At 37.3% G+C, this 15,667-nt stretch overlaps 3 long non-coding RNA genes and 3 other non-coding genes across 7 annotated transcripts; 5 read left to right on the top strand and 1 right to left on the bottom strand.

Moving 5' to 3' along the window:
- The first annotated feature begins 9,893 nt into the window (after window positions 1-9,893).
- Window positions 9,894-10,428, top strand: LOC121979320. The gene is made up of 2 exons (XR_006111373.1): window positions 9,894-10,024; window positions 10,174-10,428. It is a non-coding gene; the product is annotated as an uncharacterized LOC121979320 (long non-coding RNA).
- A 187-nt stretch (window positions 10,429-10,615) lies between these two features.
- On the top strand, window positions 10,616-10,812 carry LOC121983688. The gene has a single exon (XR_006112699.1). It is a non-coding gene; the product is annotated as a U2 spliceosomal RNA (small nuclear RNA).
- A 1,638-nt stretch (window positions 10,813-12,450) lies between these two features.
- Window positions 12,451-13,716, bottom strand: LOC121979318. Its single transcript, XR_006111370.1, has 3 exons — window positions 13,580-13,716; window positions 13,010-13,494; window positions 12,451-12,747 (listed from the first exon to the last, which is right to left on the bottom strand). It is a non-coding gene; the product is annotated as an uncharacterized LOC121979318 (long non-coding RNA).
- On the top strand, window positions 13,224-14,025 carry LOC121979319. 2 transcript variants are annotated; one of them, XR_006111371.1, is made up of 2 exons: window positions 13,224-13,366; window positions 13,515-14,025. It is a non-coding gene; the product is annotated as an uncharacterized LOC121979319 (long non-coding RNA). The 2 variants fall into 2 exon arrangements; XR_006111372.1 differs by having other exon boundaries at window positions 13,306-13,447.
- LOC121983539 lies at window positions 13,936-14,132 on the top strand. The gene has a single exon (XR_006112581.1). It is a non-coding gene; the product is annotated as a U2 spliceosomal RNA (small nuclear RNA).
- A 390-nt stretch (window positions 14,133-14,522) lies between these two features.
- LOC121983681 lies at window positions 14,523-14,727 on the top strand. The gene has a single exon (XR_006112697.1). It is a non-coding gene; the product is annotated as a U2 spliceosomal RNA (small nuclear RNA).
- The last annotated feature ends 940 nt before the right edge of the window (window positions 14,728-15,667 follow it).

The following is a 15,667-nucleotide window of genomic DNA, read 5'->3' as shown; positions in this document are numbered from 1 at the left end:
AAAAATTCTATTTATATTTTTCTCCCGCACTACTAATCCAAGACCAGTCTTGGAATATTTGGTTCTTTTTCTTTTTTGTGTGCTAGATTTTCTTCTACAATGGCCTACCAAGATTGGAAAAGCACTGCATGCCTACCACTCTTGTCTAGCGAAAATTTCAGATACTGGAAAGATCAGATGGAGCACCAATTGAAAACCCAAGTGGAGATATGGACTATAGTCTAGATCGGTTTTATTCTCCCCACTGAAGAAGGTGTACCCATCACCTGTGACAAGTGGGATGCACAAACAAGAAGAAAATTCAAGACAAATACAAAAGCAACATATACTCTCCTATGCAGACTAACAATTTCGGAGCTTGATCGAGTTGGAAAGTTCAACAATGCTAAGGAGATTTGGGAGAAGGTGATCAAGCTTCATGAGATTCCTTCAGAACTAGAAGACCAAGTTGAGCCTAAGTTCGAATCAGAGTATGAATCTCTAGAGTTAACCTTCGAACCAGACTCAGAAGAATCAGATCAGACCGATTTCATAGCACTGATGGCCAAAGAAGGTATAGTTGAATCTGAGTCCGAATTCGAGATGACAACAGTCAAGGGGGAGAATTGTAACCACCCGGCCCCTCGACCCCTTGGGCGGCCACACTAGCAGCCCAACTGGCGACCCAACCTTGGTCCCTTGGGCGGCCACAATGGCGGCCCAACTGGAGACCCCTTATGTTGTCAACCGACGACCCTTCGGCCGTGCCGTTACTCACAAGGATTTCTCACCCCTGACCAGTGAATTTTTGTCTTCTCCAGGATTCGAACTCTAGATCTCCAGGTTAAATACTAGAGTTTATGAATCCAAGCGCTCACTTGGCTACCAGGATTCATAAACTCTAGTATTTAACCTGGAGATCTAGAGTTCGAATCCTGAGAAAGACAAAAATTCACTGGTCAGGGGTGGGAAATCCTTGTGAGTAACGGCACGGCCGAAGGGTCGTCGGTTGACGACATAAGGGGTCGCCAGTTGGGCCGCCATTGTGGCCGCCCAAGGGGCCGAGGGGTCGGATCGTTACAATAAAAAGTCACCTTTTTATTGTCACGACCCGACCCCTTGGGCGTCCCAACTAGCGGCCCATTTGGCGGCCCCTTGGGCGACCCAATTGGCGACCCCTTATGTCGTCGATCGATGACCCTCGGCCGTGCCGTTACTCACTATGTCTTCCCACCCCTAGCCAGTGAATTTTTTCCTTCCCCAGGATTCGAACTCTAGACATCCAGGCTAAGTACTAGAGTTTATGAATCCTGGTAGCCAAGTGAGCAATAACTGTCACGCCTCGGGGGAGTACCTGTCCGAAGAAATTTCGACAACATCTCCCCTGTACAGGTGACAATCTGAAACTTTTCTACATCCATAGTCATACACGGTCAACACGACCGGAACATATGTATATAACAACAAAATAAATAAGCAAGCAATCACACCATCCATGTAGTTAAATAGTGAACTAAAACAAATGATAAGTAAACATCTCAAATCATCCTACTCAACTACACTCATAAAGCACAAAACCGATATCCTATTCAACTATACTCATAAAGCACAAAAACTCAACGAAGCAAATAAAGTCAACTTACCTCTTCTGCTGTCCAAGCAAGCATGTAGAAGATCATATCGAATAAAAATCCATCGACAAGTAAAAATTCATACAAGATCCAGAGTATCAAAACAGAACAAGTCTAAACATAGTCTAATAAAGAAAAACCAAAAGACCAACAAACATCCTCTTGGATAGCAGAGGACTAGCGACTGGAACTCTCCGGACAACATCAACCTGAAAATAGCAACGGAGGAGGGTGTGAGTCCAACACTCAGCGGGTAACAACTGATATGCATAATAAAGAAAATTACAACCAGCACTAATCATGCGTACAAGCTCCTGATACAAGAAGGATAAATGCAACTGAAACAAGTAGGAGAAAACTGTACTAAACAGGATCAGGGTATAAGTATAACAGGGTCGTCAGACTGAGAGGTATCAAAATCCTGTATGCATGTCAAACATATGCATCCATCCAAATGCAACATATAAGTGTAGAAAACACAATCAGAAAATGCATATGATGTCATTGATGGGTCCTGGTCACCCCTAACACCAGTCAGCCATCTCACACACGATGGTGAGACCGAGTGGGTAGGGTTGTGACAACCGTGCACTCTGATATCACTACTCCTGATGAGTGACCGAGTGGACGGGATGCTGTCGGAGTACATCTATCCTCCTACCCCAAATCATAAATGGGGGAGCGCAATGCTCTCATCTCCCGGTACACAATGACGGGGAGGAATCTCTGCCGGCTACCACGCTGGGTCACACTACCCATGAGCGGACCAATGGAGCCTAACAAAGTCTAACCGTTTGTCGGCTACCACGCTGCTACACTAAACCACTGGAGCCTAACAAAGCAGAATTGTTTGCCGGCTACCACACTGAGTCACCGGACCAGCGGAGCCTAACAGCAGAACTGCCACACACTTGCCTGATATACCACTAACCCATGAGTGGTGGTGTGTGCAGATCCATGTAACTGGCGATGTACTCAACAATAATGGAGCTGACTATCGCACAACATGCAATCATGCGAGATGATGCATGACACTAAGCATGGCAATATCCCGAACCAATCCATATATATAATGTGTACCCTAGAATAAGTTTACCTAATCAATGGTCTAGGTACACAGGTCAGATAAGGAATCAAAATCCTAGGTCCTGAACATAATAACAAAAACATGGTTGTGTCACTACCCCTATAAGCATGTATAATTAGGTAGATACTAACATGAAGTACATAACAAATAAACAAACAAGCATGTAACAGATCAGGTAGTGACCAACCGAAGCAGATAAGAAACACAATCATTGCTATTTGTTAAAAACATTACTATACATATCAAATAACATAAAGTCAAAGTACCCGCCTCCAATCGAAAAGTCCAATTTGATCCAAATCCGACGTCGAGATACTCGTCCTGCGTCAAAGTCCTGTGATATAAATGTGTATATTTTATTTAGCTAATTTCATATAACAAAAATAGCTAAACAAAATCCTAATCCAATTTATGGTTCAATTCCAGATGGTAATCTACACTTCTCACTTACCCAAATCCTCAAAGATGCAGCTATTGATTCACGGCCGGAGAATTTTGTTGTCGCCAATAGGGCTAGAGCTGGATGAACCACTGTCCACCAAACCAGAGACCCTAAATCAGAAATCCACTTAATCCAATCTATCAAACTAGGATTAGTTCCATTAACCCTAAATTATTCCACAGCTACAATAAGATCTAGTTCGTATTCGGAGTTACCTCCACAACTTACTAAATTTCCGAAGTTATCAACCCACGATTCAAGGAATCACTGATGGATAATGTGGCCGAAACAACCTGATATTGCTGTCCTCCAACCTAAAATACCTCAGATCAGTACAGAGTAAAGATCTTACACATACCCGAGTATATATATCTAAGGGATACCATCTCGAAGTGGACCAACGAAGACAAAGCCGACGGTGGATCGTCGGCTAGGGCTCGAAATGTGCAGAGGTGCGGTGGGTCGTGAGCACAGGGAGGAGAGGGAATCGAGAGTCGACCAGGGCTAGGGCAGAGGAAGCTGCGGCGGCGTAGGCTGTGGCGACGATAGCGACGCAAGGCTCGGATGCTGACGGATCGAGGGTCGGCGTCGTGTCAGCCAGAGGAGAGGAAGAGGGCGTCGGCGGGGCGCTAGGGCACAGGCGTCATCATTGATATCCTGTGGTCGGTGATCGGCGCGCGGCTCGGCAAAGTGGTGGAGCAAGGTGGTGCCAGGTCGGTGTCAATGCGCATATCCGAAGAGGGGAAGTGCGGCGCCAATAGATGTCCGGTGGCGTGCAGCTCGGAATGAATGAGGAGGAGAGGGGATCGGCTCTGGAAGGAAGAATGAGAAGAGAAGAGATGGTGCACTGCTTTTGTTCGCGAGGTGGGGGAAAGAAACCGTCGCGGCGCCGGTTAAGGCAAGGATCGACGTTGCAGGGGCTCAGGAGGAAAAGCACGCGGGTGAGAACGAGGGAAAAGAAAAAGGAAATAAACATTTCCTCATTAAATTGGGTAGCCTAAACAGACTTTCTCGGACCCCATATTTATCCCCGTAAGCTCGTCCATACGAGCTCCGAAAAATTCTAAAAAATTTTCTAAAAATTTCGAAAATTTTCATTATCATTATTCGCCATTTTTCGATATTTTACAAGAATCCTATCATGGATCTAAAAGGTAAAATTATAAATTTAAAATATAAATTTCACATAACCTATTTTAAGTGTAGGGAGAGAGGACACTATAGAAACAAGTGTTCTACTCGTAAGATTCGACCGACACAACCGGAGAAGAAGGAGAAATTGATCCGAAAAGGGAAGAAACACATTGAATGCTCCAAGTACAGACCAACGGGTCACTGTAAACGACAATGTCCAAAAAGAAGACCCAAGAATCCAGGTAGAGAGATCAAGGTAAGTAAATTTACATTACATGAAAATCCAATTTGTGCAACACATGTATGTACTCTAGCTAATTCCGCTTACTCTAGTATAGATTTCTCTATAAAATTAGATATGCATGCTAATAATACAATGAATAAATTTGATTCAAATCTAAATAAGAATAACTCAAAATTATTTAATAAGAAATTAACTTTTAGAAAATTAAAGACACAAAGTAATATTTTAAAAGATAAAATATATAAGTTAGAAAAGATTATTAGCCCATAAAATCTAGACTTGGGTTACAAGTCTAAGGTAAAACTTAAACCCTACAAACCAAGCTATAATCAAGTACGTTTTAATTATAAAACAAACTTAAATAAAATCTAACCTAAACTAAATTAACTCTAAATCAATCTAACTTAAATCTAACCTAAACTAAAATCTAATCTAACTTAAATCTAACCTTAAATACAATTAACTTAGATCTAAACTAAATCAAATTAAAATTTAAAAGTTAACTTAAAATTGTTAACTTAACTAATAAATTGTTTGACTTGATTGATCCATGCAAATTACCATGATCATGCATATACTAAATTGATCATGATTATTAATTGTATAAACTAGAATAGTTAGATAAGGATCTAAGCATTATTCACACTTAACTAGTTAGACCTAGGGGTTTCAGAAAGAAAATTAAATATCCAATTTTTTTGAAAAATTTTGTCTAGAAGTGGTGGATGATCTCATACCCAAGAAGGCCTAGTGTCTCGCCACAGCCTGGAAGTCAATTATTAAAATAGTTATTTAATTGACTAACTATAAAACTAGAGTCTAACTTAAATGTAAATCAATCCTTAGATAATAATTTAAATTGAAAATTAAATTAACCATCTCACAAATCTATTAAGGCTCCCTGATTGAAAATCTAGAAAAAGGTGAGATAGATTTAGGCTTAAAGTAGTTCCAAATTAATTAACTTAATTAATTTCAAAAAATTAATTTCAAAATATTAATCTTAATTTCAAAGTGTTAATCTTAATTTAAAATGTTTAAATCATAATTAAATTATATTTTTTAAATTAATTTCAAAAATCATAATTAATTTCAAAAAAAATATTATTATTAAGTTTCAAATCATAATTAATTTCAAAAGGCTAATTAATTTCAATCAAAGTAAATTATAATTTTTTTTATAACTTCAAAATTCAAAATCATCATTTACAAAATTATAATTTTCAAATCATAATAATAATTTTAAAATTATTAATAATTAAAATTTTAAAATATTAATGATAATTAATTCCAAATCATATTTAATTTTTGAAAATTTAATGATAATTAATTTTCAAATCATATTTAACTTTTCAAATCTTCAAATCATATTTAAAATCTTAATGATAGTTAATAGGTAAGATTATAATTTCAAACTTAATTAATATATTTTCAAAATCTTAAAAAATTTAAATGTTTACTCATATTTTAAATTCAAACTCATTAGAAATTCAAACTTCTATTTTAAATCTAAATTTTAATATTTTTAATATTGCTAAAATTGAAATAAAGTTAACTCCGTCTCACACTCACTTATAAGCTGAACATGCTTGATAACATAGAATGAGTGAGATAAAAAATTAGGAAAATAAAAATAAATAATAACCTAAGTTTTCTTTGGAAAGGTTATAACAGTTTTAAAACTTATGTTTATCTAAGTTTTCTTTTGAAAAAGCTAAGTATTTTAAAAAAATCTCCACTTTAGCTAAGTTTTTTTAACCAAGTAATTTTTAAAGCTAAAATTTAGCTAAATTATTTTTAGAAAATTAACTAAGTTTTTTTCAAAGTAATTATTTTCAAAGCTAAGCTTAGCTAAGTTTTTTAAGTGCTACCCTTCAGAGGAAGCTTAAAGTTAAATGGAGTATATTTTTACATATTAAACAAACTTTCTCTATACTTAGTATTACTTTTTATTTATGTCAAGTGGGGGGGGGGGGTAGTTAAAGATAAGAATTCAAACGAATTTAAACATAATCTTTGTGAAAGGGAGAACATTAGAGTTTTTTTTCTTCAAATTATAGTGTTTATGCTCATGTTTAAATTCCTTTATTTATTGTTATGTTTTACTTAACTTTGAATTGTGTTGTCATAATAAAAAAGGGGGAGATTGTTGGTGCGAGAAGCATCCGATGATCGAACCTGTGTTTTGATTATATCAAAGGGTTCAAAGTTAAGTTGTCTTATTATCTAATGTGTGTGAATGAGTTTGCAGGAAAGTCCTAAGTGTACTTAGGAAAAAGTCCTAACTGCGGTTAGGCAAGTGGAAAACCCTACGGGGTGGTAATCCTAGATCCTAGGGTAACCCTGGAATAGGACAAATCACCGATGATAAGCACAGAAAGAAGAGCAAGGAGATGAGGAAGGCGAAGGCGAAGGCGAGGAATGCAATGGGACTAAGAAAAAAGTTAAGGGTTTAAAAACCCTACGAGCAATCGACTCGGGTCGTTCGATAGAGGGTTTTGGAAAATGAGGCTTCATCATGATCGTTGAATTCGAAAAGGTAGCCGATACATCAAGCTTAAACAGTCACCTATCACATCACGCATGCGACGACATACAGGGGCGACACGTGGCATTTGATTACAGGTGGCATTAATGAGGAGGCAGAGAGCATGATTATAAGTCGTAGTCAAACGTGCTTTGCATTAATAGTTGGGGATTTGAACGACTTTCTAAAAATCAAAGTGACATTAGCAATAATTGAAAGGCATAACGTGGGTTAAGCGGTTGGAACAGAGATCAGAAGGAAAGCAAAAAAGGGCTAAGTGTTGGCTATGATATTGTCGTGCGACAGATGAGCATTACAGTCAAGCGGTGACTATAAATCCTTGAGCAAAGAAGATCACAGTCGCCCGAGCGGGAGGCATTACGGCCGAGTGAACAGCATGTATGAGTGGACGAGTAAGGCTAAATAGATAGCTCGAAGATAAGAGACAAAAGGCAGTGCATCCCCCGGCCGTTGTCCTTGCCGAGCAGGAGGCGTGCCCGTCCGGATGAGAGGCAACCTTCCAACATCGGAAAAGCTAAGTAAAGGAAGATGGTGTTGTTCAACATGACCGAGCGGACGTAGACTGGCCTACAATGGGACCCAACCGCATATCTCCTCGTATTGGAGGTTTGTACCACTGACAACAGAATATGTTCCTCAGACAAATCCTACTTCAGAAGCTTCCAGCATGTTGCATCAAAGATATGCATGCACGCTTAAGGAAAAGTATCAGGAACACCTTTTGACTTGCCTTTTCATAGGATATTTGGAAAAATGTGCATATGCTTTGAGATACGTGCACAGACACTACAGTGACACTATAAAAGGGAGTTCCCATATATAGGCAAAGGTATATATAACTTTGTTATTCTACATGCTTTAGCTACAGTTTTTTACTATTCTCTATATCATTGGAAACTGACTTGAACGTCGGAAAACCGACGCCGGAAACCCTTTCCCGTCCCAACACTAACGCTTCTGTGTTGCAAGACTACATTGTGTCTCCGCCCCGTCAACTTTCTAACCACATCGTTAGCTTGTCATCTTCTTCATTTTTGGATAGGAACATCTAACTTTAACAAAGATAACTTAAATTATAAAATAATCTAAAAGATAATAAAAAAAGACCAAATATCTTTTAGACCTCTCAAAAGGTTTTAAATGATATTTTTCAGTTTGAAACTGAGTTGTTATGGGTTTCCGATAATCAATTGTAAATTTATGAATAAACTCCAATTTGATGTATTATAAATCTCATACTTCAACTTGAATCAAAAGTTATAATTTTTAAAAAAAAATTTATTGATCATACATCAATCCTGCTTGATCTTATCGATCCCGTCATGATCCCACTGATCCTACTCCGATTCTACTAAAAAATGATCATGTATGATCCAAGATCAATTAGGTATTCTAGATTATAGGATCATACAATCTTACAATTCAAGATCACGATTTTATAAACATGGTTCAACCATATAAAAGAGCAAAGGATGATGATGATGATAATTGAAGGCAAACTTTTCTCTACGAGAGCCCAAGCCTTTCATTTATGCTCTTCCATTTTTCTTTTTCTCAGAGGATGTTTGACTGAGTTTATAAGCTCTTTAAAACAGTTTATAAGTTGTTTTGGAACTTATAAGCTCTTCGAATTTGTTTGGTAAAAATATTTTCAAACAGCTTATAAGCTATCAAAATAAGTTATTTTGGAGCTTATAAGTTGTTTTTAAAAAAGTATGGAAGACCCTACTTTTTTTTAAAAAATCTTATTTTAATAATTTTTTTTCTAAAATATCCTTATATAATTTCATAAATCTTTATCTTATCCTTCATAAATTTTTTATAAGCCTAATATCTTTTTATCTCCGTCGACTTCTCTTCCAACGTCGTGTCATCTTCTCCGCCAATGCCTCTTTCTAATTTTCTCTCCCCCGGTGTAGAAATCCGTCCAAAACCCTCTATTAATAAAAATCTCTAAACCCTATATTAATAGTATTATATCATTTTTGATAATTTTATTAATAAAAAGATCTTATAATATCAAACACATTAATACATTTAAGTAGATGGTAATAAGTTCATCCAAACACTTTAACAACTTATTTTTAAAATAAGACATAACAACTTATAAGCTTCTAAAATAACTTATAAATTGTACGAACTTATAAATTATTTTTAAAAAGTTTAACCAAATACCCTTTCAGTCTCACACTAACCTGATCGTTCGAGGGATCACACTGAATGCGTGATGCATGTTGATATAGGTCCCAATAACCGTCCGAGTGCAGAAACATAGAATCTCCACCGGTTTGAATCCGTGGAGAGATGTGGTTGAGCAGCATGGGTCGGAATATTATCAGTCATTCAAGTAAAGTTCATCAAATCAATACTTCTATTCACAACTCGTCTTAATTATGCTATTGATTATTTTTTTAAAATAGTTAATAGGCTTAGAAAATTGGCACTCGCCAGGTTCCACCTCCGCCAATTATTGACAGGGAGCGTGCGAGAAGCCAACCACGTTGGTTGGTGCAATAAATTACCAGCAATAATTCCACCCATGCCCGCACCAATAACGAGATAAGAAAGCAGCGGTCCCTACCTGCCAAAACAGCTTCGCTGTCCGGGATCCACCTCCGTGCGTGACGACGTGGTTAACTTGATCATTAACAGGCCCATCTCAGCCGTCCGTCTATCTCTTCGCCGTGTTTCGACCGTGCGTGACGGCGGGGTTAACTTGACCGTCGACGCGCCCTGACGCCGCTGACGAGGAAAGAGAGGGGCAGCAATGAGAACGCTGATTCATTCCACCACCAACGGCCACTTCCCAAATTCCCATCCCCTATAGAAAAAGAGAGAAGAAACCGACGCGAACATCTCTCCTCCTCTGCTTCTCCCTCTCGGCAACCGGCGGGCTCGGAGTCGCACTCATCGCCTTCTCAATCGGCGCCGGCCTCTATACCTGCTGCCATATATCTAGGTCCTCTTAGTGCCATTCTCAATTCGAGTAAAATTCCCTTTGATGGTTAACTTACTGATATCAATGAGCAGTGAAATACTTGTGAGTTTTCAAGGTTAATGTTATCTGTGTCTCTGAGTTTTTTGAATCTGAATGAAAAAAAAAAACAGATATAAAGTCTATTTTGAGCAAGGAAAAAAGATACAGTTTTGCTCTTTGAAAAACATTTGATACCTTGCTCTGTCCCCGTGGATCCCCGAGGAAGAGGGGCTCTTCCAACAACCGGAGTGCCACCAAGAGTCGACATCATCAACGTCTCCATTAGAAGCCGGAGAGTATGATCCAAGCAAACCGAGCCGCTAAAGAGACAGAGAGCTTAAGTGGAGATGGGGAGGAGCAAAGTGTTGAGCGAGACGAAGAGGAGGTGAGGCATGATAAACAAAGAAAAATGGCCAGAGAGCTCAAGTGGAGAAGGGGAGGAGCGAAGTGCGGAGCGAGACGAAGAGGAGGTGAGGCCGAAGAACAATGAAATTTTAGTCCCACATCGCTAAATCTAACACTCCGAGTGTGATTGAGAACCTTAAAAGAAGGAAGGATCTTATCATACAATTCATACCTTTCTCGGCCTTTTGGCTAAGATCAAGTGTAGTATCTGTTCTTATCAGTTTAATATCTGATACGTGGACCATTGGTTCACTATGATATTAAATTAATTTTTTATGGGGAGAGGGTTCATTACAATAGCTTGCTATTAGAATCCTTGCGCGTTGCCTTTGTGTTGCACTATTGCAAAGGTTGGCGCACCCAACCAAATATAATTTAAATTACAAAATTAGCTTTAAAAAATTATATAAATATAATTTAAATTACAAAATTAGTTTGAAAAAATTATATTAAATTTTTGTAAAGTTGTTATAATGTGTAGTAGTTTATCAATAGTAACTATTATAAGGTGTGAAATTATCAATAGTAGTTTACCAATGTCCGTACTATTAAGATGGTATGGACATGTACTTAGATGATCAATAAATGATCCAGTTAGGCGATGTGAAATTATGATAAACATGCATGAGGAAGAGGAAGATCAAAAAAGACTTGGTTAGCAACAATAAAATAAGATAAAATTTATTTAAATATAGATGATGATAAAATATAGATGATGATATAATAGGAGATAGAGCTCAATGGCGTAAAAGGATTCATACAGCCGACCCCACCTAGTGGGAAAAGGCTTGGTAGTTGTTGTTGTTGTTGTTGTAACTATTATAAGGTGTAGTAATTTATCTACAATAGTTGCTACAAGTAGGGTGATCGATTGGTTTGGTTATTGGGATAAAAAATTATCCGACCCTATTAGATTGGATAATGCAATATCATGACCCTACATTTGACTCTATATCCGACGGATTTTTTTTCGGTTCGATTCGAGTTGGTATAAGCAGGTTGGTCGGTTTGACGAATTGATTGCTCACCCTTAGGCACTACAGTGACACTATAAAAGAAAATTCTCATATACAGGCGAAGGTATGTACAACTTTGTTATTCTATATGTTTTAGCTATAGTTTTCCACTATTCTCTATATCATCGGAAATTGACTTTAGCATCGGAAGATCGACGCCGGAAACCCTTTCCTGTCCCGACGCTAACGCTTCTGTGTTGCAGGACTACGTGGAGTCTGCCCCGTCAACATTCTAAACCACATCACTAGCTTGTCATTTTCTCCGTTTTTAGACAAAAATAGGGGTGTAAATGAACCAAGCCGCTCGCGAGCTATTCGAAGCTCGATTCGATAAAAGCTTATTTGAGCTCGTTAAGATAAGCAAACTAAGCTCAAGTTTCGCAATATTCGACTCGTTAGCTCGTGAACACGTACGTTAAGCTCATTAAGAAACTTTTAAATAAAAAAAAAATAATAGTCTTGATATTTAATTTATAGATTTTACACTTTACTTATAAAACATATAGACAAATATATTAAATTTATTTATTTATTAGAATAAAATTATAAATTTTAATAATATTATTATAATTTTCTCTAAATATATAATTTAATTTTTAATGAATATTTAAATTTATGATTTATATTTATTAAGTTCATTTAGACTCGATAAAAGCTCGAATAAGCTCGTGAGCCATGAATATATTCGTTAAATAAAGCTCGAGCTTAGCTCGATCATAAACGAGTCAAGATCAAATATTATTTAAGAGTTCGACTCGGCTCGACTCGATTACACCCCTAAACAGGAAAATCTAACTTTAACCAAAATAACTTAAATTATAAATAATGTAAAAGATAATAAAAAAGGCTAAATATCTTTTAGACCTCTCAAAAGGTTTTAAATGATATTTTTTTAGTCTGAAACTGACTTGTTATAGGTTTCTGATAATCAATTGTAGATTTATGAATAAACTCCAATTTGATGTATTATAAATATTATGGTTCAACTTGAATCAAAAGTTATGATTCCTTAAACTTTTTATTGATCTTACATCAATCTTGCTTTGATCTTACCGATCCTGTTATGATCCGCGGATGATGATGATGACCGAAGGCAAACTTCTCTTTATGAGAGCCCAAGCCTTTATGCTCTTCCACATTTCTTTTTCTCAGTCTCACGCTAACGTGATCGTTCGAGGGATCACACTGACTGCATGATGGATGTTGATATAGGTCCCAATAACCGTCCGAGTGCAGAAAAATAAAATCTCTACCGGTTTGAATCCGTGGAGAGATGTGGTTGAGCTGCATGGGTCGGAATATTATCAGTCATTCAAGTAAAGTTCATCAAATCAATACTTCTATTCACAACTCGTCTTATGCTATTGATTACTTTTTAAAAATAGTTAATAGGGTTAGAAAATTGGCACTCGCCAGGTTCCACCTCCGCCAATTATTGACAGGGAGCGTGCGAGAGGCCAACCACGTTGGTTGGTGCAATAAATTACCAGCAATAATTCCACCCATGCCCCAACCAATAACGAGATAAGAAAGCAGCGGTCCCTACCTGCCAAAACAGCTTGGCTGTCCGGGGTCCACCTCCGTGCGTGACGACGTGGTTAACTTGATCATCGACAGGCCCATCTCAGCCGTCCGTCTATCTCTTCGCCATGTTTCGACCATGCGTGAGTACGTGACGGCGGGGTTAACTTGACCGTCGACACGTCTTGACACCGCTGACGAGGAAAGAGAGGGACAGCAATGAGAACGATGACTCATTCCACCACCAATGGCCACTTCCCAAATCCCCATCCCCATAGAAAGAGATAGAAGAAACTGACGTAAACATCTGCTTCTCCCTCCCGGCCACTGACGGGCTCTTCTCAATCGGCGCCGGCCTCTATACCTGCTGCCATATATCTAGGTCCTCTTACTGCCATTCTCAATTCGAGTAAAATTCCCTTTGATTGTTAACTCACTGACATCGATGAGCTGTGAAATACTTGTGAGTTTTCAAGGTTAATGTTATCTGTGTGTCTGAGTTTTTTTAATCTGAATTAAAAAAAAAACAGATATAAAGTCTATTTTGAGCAAGGAAAAAAAGATACAGTTTTGTTCTTTGAAAAGCATTTGATACCTTGCTCTGTCCCCGTGGATCCCTAAGGAAGAGGGGCTCTTCCAGCGACTGAAGTGCCACCAAGAGTCGACATCATCAACGTCTCCATTAGAAGCCGGAGAGTATGATCCAAGCAAACCGAGCCGCTAAAGAGACAGAGAGCTTAAGTGGAGAAGGGGAGGAGCAAAGTGTTGAGCGAGATGAAGAGGAGGTGAGGCATGATAAACAAAGAACAAGAGCCAGAGAGCACAAGTGGAAAAGGGAAGGGGGGGAGGTGAGGCCAAAGAACAATGAAATTTTAGTCCCGCATCGCTAAATATAACTCTCTGAGTGCGATTGAGAACTTTAAAAGAAGGAAGGATCCTACTATGTAATTCATACCTTTCTCGGCCTTTTGGCTAAGATCAAGTGTAGTATCTGTTCTTATCAGTTTAATATTTGATACGTGGGCCATTGGTCCACTATGATATTAAATTAATTTTTTATGGGGAGAGGGTTCATCACAATAGCTTGCTATTGGAATCCTTGCGTGTCACCTTTGTGTTGTACTATTGCATAGGCTGGCGCACCCGATCAAATATAATTTAAATAACAAAATTAGCTTTATTAAAGTTATATTAAATTGAGTTAGTTCTAAGCTTAAGTCTTTATGTTTTGTTTCTTTAAAAAACATTAGATATCTTGCTAACAAATAGATGCCACCAAGAGTCTTTCCCTCTTGTATAAATTGGAAGGTGTGATCTCAACAAATCGAGCCGCTATATTGACATAGAGCTTCGGCGGAGAGATGGGCAGTCGAGGATAAGAATGGCTACGAGTAACCCTTGTTCCGTATAACACGTTATGACATAAGATTATATTAAAGAGGGTGAAGAGCATTGAACTTTAGACCCACGTCACTGAATTAAGCGCTTCGGGTGCGATCTGGATCTTTAAAAGAAGGCAGGATGTAACTATCCAATTTATATCTTTCTCAACCTTTTGGTTAAAATTAAGTGTAGCATATGTTCTTATTAATTTAATATTAGATAAGTGAGCCATCGGTCTATTATGATGTTAAATTAATTTTTTATTGGGCGAGGGTTAACCGCAGTAGTTTGCTACTGGGATTCTCGTGTGTGTTGTCCTTACGTTGCACCATAGAATATTATGGGTTTGATGCATCTAATCAATATAATTTAAATATCAAGATTAGCATTACAAATTATATTAAATTGAGCCAGACTAATTAAAATCTATTTGCGTTGCACTATTGCATAGGCTGGCGTACCCGAACAAATATAATTTAAATTACAAAATTAGCTTGGTAATTTAAATATATTAAATTTTTGCAAAGCTAAAACATGCATGTAAGGATACAACTCAAATTTTATAGAAATTAATTATGATAGGATTAACGAATTTGTTTTGCCTCTAATTGTATATGATATGATTTCGTGAGAGATATGTTGGTCCCATGCGATCAACAACTTAGATTAGTAGTATAATTATAAAAAAATTAATTTAACAACTAAAATAAAATAGGCAGAAGAATTATTTGATTATAACTTAAGTGGTCGTTAATCAAGATGTTGAAATAATTTTGAACTTTAAATTATATTAAATTTTTGCAAAGCTAAAACAAAACATGCATGTAAGGATACAACTGAAATTTTATAGAAATTAATTATGATAGGATTAACGAATTTGTTTTGTCTCTAATTGTATCTGATATGATTTCAAGAGAGATATGTTGGTCCCATGCGATCAACAACTTAGATTAGTAGTATAATTATAAAAAAAATTAATTTAACAACTAAAATAAAATAGGCAGAAGAATTATTTATTTATAACTTAGGTGGTCGTTAATCCAAGACGTTGAAAAGTTCACTAAAAAATTCTCAATTCTCCTTCGTTGCAGGCGGAGAACCCTCTTACAAAAGTTGACGGCTCAAAAGAATGACTAAGAAAAAGTACAAGACTTGTTCAAGTTATTGATTAATTCCTACCTCCAGAGACTTTTTAAAGATCTTGAAAAATCTTATCCATAGGTTGAAGGTGCCTTCAAGAGGGTTTAAGACACCTTCAAGTGGAAAACTTAATCCGCCGAAAATAAGATTTTATCTTCGG

Source organism: Zingiber officinale, chromosome 5A (genome assembly GCF_018446385.1).
Source record: "Zingiber officinale cultivar Zhangliang chromosome 5A, Zo_v1.1, whole genome shotgun sequence".
NCBI classification, from domain to species: Eukaryota; Viridiplantae; Streptophyta; class Magnoliopsida; order Zingiberales; family Zingiberaceae; genus Zingiber; species Zingiber officinale.
This window is presented reverse-complemented; position numbering and strand designations above follow the sequence as displayed.